Raw genomic sequence first — 7,463 nt, forward strand, 5'->3', positions numbered from 1 at the left:
GCTGCACCTCAAGCAGCCATCGCCGCCTCAACGTTCGCCACCTGACTCAGGACGCCGAGAGCTCGCGGCAGCGCCCCGGACTTCGTCGTCTCGCTCGCAAGAGCCGAACGGAGCCCAGGGAAGGCGACGCGCGATGCGAGATCGCCGCGTGACGCTCGCGGACGCGTGGAGCGTCGATGAGAAACGAGAGGATGGCGCGCACTGGATCGGTTTCGCTGGATGCGTGCGCGCGTTTGCGTCGAATGGCCGGGGTCGACAGTCGGACGGGCGATGTTGTGACGGCGCAGCATCTCGTCGACGAAGGCCTCTCAGTAAATAAAATAGCGGTGTAAGAATCGACGGACAAAAATACATCCACGGATAATAATGACGAAGCCATTGCGAGTCAGCGTAATTGTTATGGGCCAGTGGCAGGTTTATTGCCTGACCCTCAGCAATGATAACACGTGGTGGCATTTTGCAAAGTGGACGGTAGGTGCCATCGCAATCCCGACACCGCACGGCGTATCGCAGTCATCACAAAATGATCGCGGCCACAGAACAGCAACCCGGTTCAACAGAACAACACCACAACAACAACAACAAACGGCTTCTCCGGCCACCGCGTCGAGTGCAAAGTTTTCCACCGATTGCTCGCAGTTTGTAACCGCGTGCGATACGACACCAGGGGCGGGGGGGTGGTTGGACATCTTCCAAGCCCCCGCGTCTCCGTGACCTTTCGCAACAACAACAACATCAACAACATCTAGAAAAATGGCGGTCGCACGTGCGGATTTCATTTCGTTTTAAATAATTACAAACGCCAGCCGGCGCACGAGACGGATGCACGTGGCAGAGCTGCTTTAGACTTCTTCCCTGGAGGGCAGAGCGGAGCGGAGGGGAGAGACGGAACGGGAAGGAGCGGCGGCGGCGGCTGTGACCGAGGTTTGGGTTTTTTTCTTCTTCAACTTCTACCCCCGTCATCTTGGGAGGCTCGATCCGGCGGATACATTAAAACAGTCCCTTGCCGACCCCTAATATCCCCCACCCCTCCCCCCTCAGTGGTGAACGCCCCTGGTACATGCGGGTATTTGTGCAATAGACTGAAAATCCTCTTGCAAAAAAAACCCCACACAGACAAAGGAGCGCATAGTACCCCTTCACGTGCGCGGCCGAATGGAGGGCAACTCTTGAAGCGTTTCACTTCTGAGTTATTTGGCCCGATCGGTAGCTGATCCCGAGAGATCGTGCATTGCAGGTGCGAAGACGAAGATCCCCCCCAATAGCCTTCACGGACCCCCGTGCGGGGGCCAGCGTCCTTAGCGAGCATCAGCACCGATGAATGCCGGCACGGCACGCGAGGCGGTGGGTGTCCAGTGCCACGCCCGGCCGCCTTTGTCTCCCTATTGGGAACGTTTACACGCCGCACCAGGTACTCATTTAAGGCTGATTAGACCTAGGGGACACCCAGGACCGGCTCAGACAATCGTCACTGGGTGTTGGCGGCGAGCGGGAATCGAACCCGGATCGCCGGGTTTCGTAGCGCAGCGCGTTAACCTCTACGCTACCGCTCCCCACTCACACACTCACCCAACCCATTCACCCAGCCACTCATTCACTCACCCAACCACCCACCCACCCATCCCCCCAGCCACTCACTGACACAGCCGCAGTCGCGCGCAGGAGACAGTCTCTGACTGTGCACGTGTGCGTGAGGCATCGGTGAAGAGATGCCCGTTGTTTCCGTGGAAGATGGAAGCCGGGCAGTGAGGTGGTGGTGATGGTGGTAGTGGTGGGCTTGCCGAACGGGTGTTTGTTGGTGATCTCTTTAAAGTGTATATACTCAGAAACCATGGACGTTTCCCGAACCTCTTATCTCTCGGTTCCAACCACACGCCCATGTTCCCCTAAAGTTTACTGGGTAATTGCCTCCCCCCAAAACGATGCAGACGCGAACAGAGTGGTCGTGGGCAGTGGACTCTTGAATTTGACCACAAAACGCACGGTGGAGCGCCAGCGACGTCGCCTTCCAACGGAAGGCATCGGACCCTTTGCTGGCAACAAAAAAACCACACCGGCAAACTGTGGAGCAGAAACAAAGACATGCTCGACACACGGATTGAGACCCGCCGGTTAAGAGTGCACTGAAGAACATCACATCGAGATTGAAAAACTCGTTTATCATCCAGATTGAAAACGCATTTCTTTAGAATTGCTTTTTGCGTGTTTAGTTTGTCGTCATTCTTCCACGTACGGTGCTAAAGAAGTTCAACATACATAGATACAAAGGACAATCCAGGGAGTGTGATAACCAAGTGACCTCAAGCCTCAATCGACACACACACAAACGCAGTGGTGTAAAACGCACTCAGCCTCTGTGCATTGTGCAAACATCCATCAGCAGTTCAGGAAGAAGGGCGTGGTGGCTCTTTTTTCTGATGGGTTGTTATTGTAATTTACAGATTTGATTGCGGTTTCCTAGAAATGTCGGCCTAATTCAGGAGTAAGGTGACGAGTATATATGTATGCATTGCTATTTACTCAACTAGACATCGTTATTTCCATGAAGGTCGAACATAACTTATGTACACATTGTGCAATTATTTTGTGAGTGCTCATAAAATGCATATCAATATACCTAACTCCGCTTAAGTCTTCCGTAAATCGCGCGGCTTCCGTGTGGCCACGCCCCACCACGAACCCCTCCCCTCTCCCTGCCGCCCGCTGTGAAAACAGACGCCACTTCTCCCTCCCTCCCTCCCTCCCCCCTTCCTCCCTCCCTCCCCCCTTCCTCCCTCCTTCTCCCCTTTCTCCCTCCCCCCTTTCTCCCTCCCCCCTTTCTCCCTCCCTCCCCTCCCTCCCCCTTTCTCCCTCCCTCCCCTCCCCTCCCCCCTCCCTCCCTCCCTCCCTCCCCCCTCCCCCCCTCCCCCCCTCCCCCCTTTCTCCCTCCCTCCCCTCCCTCCCTCCCTACTCTCTGCTGCTTTGTTGGCAGTGGTACACAAGGACAATTATACAAAAATAAAACTCAACACTCTCGTCAATAACACCGTGGCCTCAAAAAATGACAATATATAACCGGTGACGTTTCGGTTAACGGACCTTTTTCATAAGACATGTAAAATATCTAAAAACTCTCCAGCAGTGCACGCCTGTTGTCACCCAGAACAGACCACGTCACATTTATTTACTCACTTCTCACTCCACGAATACGGAAGCATCATCACAGCGATGCACTTCGTTAGTCTTAATGCCATTCTCTGGCTAAACCACCTCAATGAAAATCTGAGTTTTGTTGTGTTGAATCTACATCAGCCATACGAAGAAGGAGATAACGAATGGCAATGACCCTTATACATAACAGATACATCCATTTCATTCCATGCTATGAACAATGGTCATTTGTGTGCTGTGAATGAGGACCATTGTCCGAAACGTCAACTATAATACGTTGTATTTTAAGGCTACGGTGTTATTGCCAACTGTGTTGAGGTTTTTTTTCAATGTTACAACAGAGAGACAAAGAGACGGGCGGGCAGAGATTTAACTTCAGTTGGACGGCGTGCAAAATACGCCAGGAGTCGCAACAAAGATGAAGGAGAGAAAAAAACATTTGTACATGAGCGAGAGTTCAGATGGCGAGTGTGCCCTAAGCATTATTGCACATCATCATACAACACATGAGGCACGTGCTGAGTTGTTGTACAGATGACTCCGAGTGATCAGTGCACATCATCATACAACACATGGGGCACGTGCTGAGTTGTTGTATAGATGGCTCCGAGTGATCAGTGCACATCATCATACAACACATGGGGCACGTGCTGAGTTGTTGTACAGATGGTTCCGAGTGATCAGTGCACATCATCATACAACACATGGGGCACGTGCTGAGTTGTTGTACAGATGGCTCCGAGTGATCAGTGCACATCAGCATTCAACACATGGGGCACGTGCTGAGTTGTTGTATAGATGGCTCCGAGTGATCAGTGCACATCAGCATACAACACATGGGGCACGTGCTGAGTTATTGTACAGATGGCTCCGAGTGATCAGTGCACATCATCATACAACACATGGGGCACGTGCTGAGTTGTTGTACAGATGGTTCCGAGTGATCAGTGCACGTCAGCATACAACACATGGGGCACGTGCTGAGTTATTGTACAGATGGCTCCGACTGATCAGTGCACATCAGCATACAACACATGGGGCACGTGCTGAGTTGTTGTACAAATGGCTCCGAGTGATCAGTGCACATGAGCATACAACACATGGGGCACGTGCTGAGTTGTTGTACAGATGGCTCCGAGTGATCAGTGCACATCAGCATACAACACATGGGGCACGTGCTGAGTTGTTGTACAGATGGCTCCGAGTGATCAGTGCACATGAGCATACAACACATGAGGCACGTGCTGAGTTGTTGTACAGATGGCTCCGAGTGATCAGTGCACATCAGCATACAACACATGGGGCACGTGCTGAGTTGTTGTACAGATGGCTCCGAGTGATCAGTGCACATGAGCATAAAACACATGAGGCACGTGCTGAGTTGTTGTACAGATGGCTCCGAGTGATCAGTGCACATCAGCATACAACACATGGGGCACATGCTGAGTTGTTGTACAGATGGCTCCGAGTGAGAGAAGGTTACAGACTTTGTCATTGTCATCATTATCATCAGCCATGGTTAATCGAATGCTGGTTGAAGGCCTACCGAAGCTGTTGTTGCTGTAGTTTGTGCAGGTGGTAGTAAACGTCGTATGCTATTATGCTATTATATAATTTTATTTTTTCATTATTTCTACGTGACTTTACCGAAAAAAAAACAAAGAGCAGGTGGTAGTAGTGAGAGTAATTGAGTTGAAGGAGCTGAATGGGCAGGTGGTGGTAGTGAGAGGGAATGAGCTGTACGAGGTGAGGATTGTTTGGGACAAGATAGAAAATGAAGGAACAGAAGGGCGATGCTGGACGATGTCTAACAAGGAAGGACGTGGGAACAGTTGAAGAGAGCAACAGAAGACAGCGCGACACGAATTCGAGAATTGCACCTTCGTTTGGCCAAGTGCTGTTAGCGAGCAACTATTAAGGTCAACACAGCACATGAAGGGGCTGGTGTGGCTCGCATTACATTGGGTACTCATTTCAGGCTGAGTCGACCGAGGGGGAGGTCCAGGACCGGTTCAAATATTCGCAGCTGTTTTTTTGGTTACGAGCGGGGTTTGTAGCGCAGTGCGCTAACCACTACCACTGCCGCTCCCCACAAAGACAACGGTCTCCCACATAGCCTTTGCAGACTGTTGGGGCAAGTGCTGTTAGCGAGCACCTTTGAAGGTCCCCACACATACACAGCCACACCAAAAACAACAAGAACCGCCATTCGCCACTAAGTGGCGGTGACGTCACCACGACGCTTGTGCCAGGCCATGTGCACCTTGAGGCCACGTGAAGTGTCGAACGCCCGCTGGCAGGAGGTCAGCGGGCGTTCGACACAGTGCCACGGGTTGACTGACTGAGATGACTGGCTGATGCACCACCTGTGCCCCCTACTATGTCAATCTGCTTTGCTTTAGCCACCCGGCGCTCCGCTCGTTATTGTGAGCGTCGCTCCTCCGCCCTCTGTTGTTGTTGGAGGGCGACTGCCTCCAACTGCCCAGTAGCGTCCTTCACGAGCCTCCTCCACAGAGGCCGATCTTGACACCGCTGGTACCAGTCATCGGCAAGTCCACTCAGCTCCACGTCCTCCTGTACCACATCACTCCATCTCTTCTCTAGCCCGTGCTGTGCCCGTTTATCCCCCTTGATCCGGCCGAACAAAAGCTGTTTCGGCATGCGGTGGCTGGGCATGCGGGCTACATGGCCCAGCCAACGCAGCCACACGCGGCCACACTACCCCACACACACGCACAGCCACACGCACTGTCACTGTTCCCTTACAAGCCAGCACATGAAAAATGTAATAAACATTAATGGTGAAATGAGCTCAGTTCGTGATCAATGGTGTTTACATACGAGCAGGGCCTTAACGAGGTCTCTCCTCATCTCACCTCGTGCCAGCTGGCGTCTCATCTGGTCTCTCATCATCGCGAGTCAAACATCACCACCATCGTCGTAATTTAATTAACCCATCTCTCGTCTCTAATCTCATTTAAAAATTGCATCTGTCACCTCTGCTCACCTCGTTCCTATCGATGTCTCTTAATCATCTCACCCCATCTCCCCTCTTCTTCATTCGCACGTCATGTCCCCTCAAGTATCCCCTCACCTCTTCACCCTTTCCACCTCACTGCATCTTCTCTTAGTTCATGTCCACCCTCACCTCCCCTCGTCATACGTAACCTCTCCCCCTCCGCCCTCAGCTCACAGTCACCTCACCTACCGCCACTTTGCAGCCTCTCATCTAACGTCCCCTCAGCTGACGTCATTTCACCCTCACCTCATCTCCTCTCTTTCTCACCTCACCGTATCTCCGCCTCGCCTCACATCTCCTCACCGCACATCATCTCCCCCCCCATTTATTCTTCCCTCCCACAACCTCATCCCATCTACCCCTCCCCTCCCCTGCCCTCCCCTCACCTCTCGTCGTCTTCCCCGCTCTCAACACCTCTCCTCCTGGCCGTGCCGGGTCTGCCGCCTCCTCTGTACGCACGGCGCTCACGCACGCGCGGGGCTCGTGACGTCCGCGAGGGACGACACCGCGACCCCGGCGGGGAAGATTTATGAGCCTCACCCCCCTGCGTCTCTCCCTCCCTTCTCCCCGACTCTACCACGATCGCTGGCTGAGTCTCCCTCTCACTGTGCCTCTCCGTTCCTTTCCCCGTGTCTCTTTCTCTCTCTCCTCCTCTCTCGCTGTAGGTCTCCACGTTTCTCCTGTCCCGCTTCCTTGTGTCTCTCTCCCCTCTCCCTACGTCTCTCTGCCTGTGTCTCTCTCTCAATGTCTCTGTCTCTCTGCCTATGTTTGCCTCTCTCTCCCTCGTGTATTTCTAAAATCCGTCTCGCCGTGTCTCCTCTCCTCCCCCTTCCTGCGCCTCTCTTCTTTGCCTCCAGCTTCCTCTCTACGTGTCTGTCTCTCACCTCCTCTCCGTGTCTCTCTCCTTCCATTTACATCGTGTCTCTCTCACTCCCCCCTTCCGCCTTTTTTTCTCTCTCCCTCCGAACATCCCCGACATGCCAATAAACCACCAGATTTGTTTGTTCTCCGCCATGCAAAGTGACGCATTTTATTCCAAACGCATGCGTCCTAAACTCCCAGGAAAAACAAACACCTCACCCCGTTTGTTTTGCTCGTTTCGCGTGTCGCGGGCGACAAGGTCATCACGGCTACTGGCGCTGATTCTCCACCACCAATACCACCACGCTCGCCATCCACCACGCTCGCCATCGCCGCCTTCCTGCTGCCAACATTCCGCCGCCAGGCGCTGCTCAGCTGCCCAAGATCTTTTCTTCCAAGGATGCTCAACATCGCACTTCACCATCAGCCACGA

The 7,463-nt window shown here is 53.1% G+C and overlaps 1 long non-coding RNA gene across 1 annotated transcript; it reads right to left on the reverse strand.

The window, feature by feature from the left end:
* Window positions 1-391: 391 nt before the first annotated feature.
* LOC142929640 (uncharacterized) lies at window positions 392-7,463 on the reverse strand. The gene is made up of 2 exons (XR_012945831.1): window positions 6,556-7,463; window positions 392-2,061 (listed from the first exon to the last, which is right to left on the reverse strand). It is a non-coding gene; the product is annotated as an uncharacterized LOC142929640 (long non-coding RNA).

This window comes from Petromyzon marinus, chromosome 32 (assembly GCF_048934315.1).
Source record: "Petromyzon marinus isolate PM22_M1 ecotype Great Lakes invasive population chromosome 32, UKy_Petmar_22M1.pri1.0, whole genome shotgun sequence".
NCBI classification, from domain to species: domain Eukaryota; kingdom Metazoa; phylum Chordata; class Hyperoartia; order Petromyzontiformes; family Petromyzontidae; genus Petromyzon; species Petromyzon marinus.